Source organism: Alligator sinensis, unplaced genomic scaffold, assembly GCF_000455745.1.
Source record: "Alligator sinensis unplaced genomic scaffold, ASM45574v1 scaffold2024_1, whole genome shotgun sequence".
Taxonomy (NCBI): domain Eukaryota; kingdom Metazoa; phylum Chordata; order Crocodylia; family Alligatoridae; genus Alligator; species Alligator sinensis.
This window is the reverse complement of record NW_005843756.1, coordinates 31,666-32,250: the sequence shown is the minus strand read 5'-3', so window position 1 is coordinate 32,250 and position 585 is coordinate 31,666. Positions and strand designations below refer to the sequence as shown.

The window sequence follows — 585 nt, the reverse complement described above, 5'->3', positions numbered from 1 at the left end:
TAGTGTCATCAGCAAAATTGGACAGTGTGCTTTCTACCCCCTCGGCCAAGTCGCTGATGAAGATGTTAAACAGTGCAGGTCCGAGGACCAAGGCCTGGGGTACGCCACTGCTCACATGTCACCAGGTACAACCCATCCACCACTACTTAGTGGGCGTGCCCCATCAGCCAATTTTTTAGCCATCCAACTGTGCAGGCATAAATGCTACAGTCGCTTAATTTATTGATGAGGATGAGGTAAAACCACATATCCTTCGAGCCAGAATCGAACCAGCGACCTAAGGATCCCTATGGACCTGGGCTGTAACTCTACAGTCCTCCGCTCTACCAGCTGAGCTACCGAAGGAACTGGCATTGGTCCAATAATTTGGATTAGTAGGGATTACTAGATTTGCACCTAATACAAAGGCTTTACCTGTGGCCTAGCAAAGCTGCTGACCACAAGCAGAATGATAGCTAAGCCAGCCATTTGGGCCGTGAGAAGCCGATCATAGCACAGGGGAAGGGAGCTGAGCCCCAGCTCAATTCCCCACCCCAGCGCTCCAACTCGGCTGGAGTAGGGAACTGAGCCCCATCACTCTGTTTC

General features: G+C 51.3%; 1 non-coding gene across 1 annotated transcript; it reads right to left on the bottom strand.

The window, feature by feature from the left end:
• Window positions 1-249: 249 nt before the first annotated feature.
• On the bottom strand, window positions 250-345 carry TRNAY-GUA. Its single transcript has 2 exons — window positions 309-345; window positions 250-285 (listed from the first exon to the last, which is right to left on the bottom strand). It is a non-coding gene; the product is annotated as a tRNA-Tyr (tRNA).
• Between the last annotated feature and the right edge of the window lie 240 nt (window positions 346-585).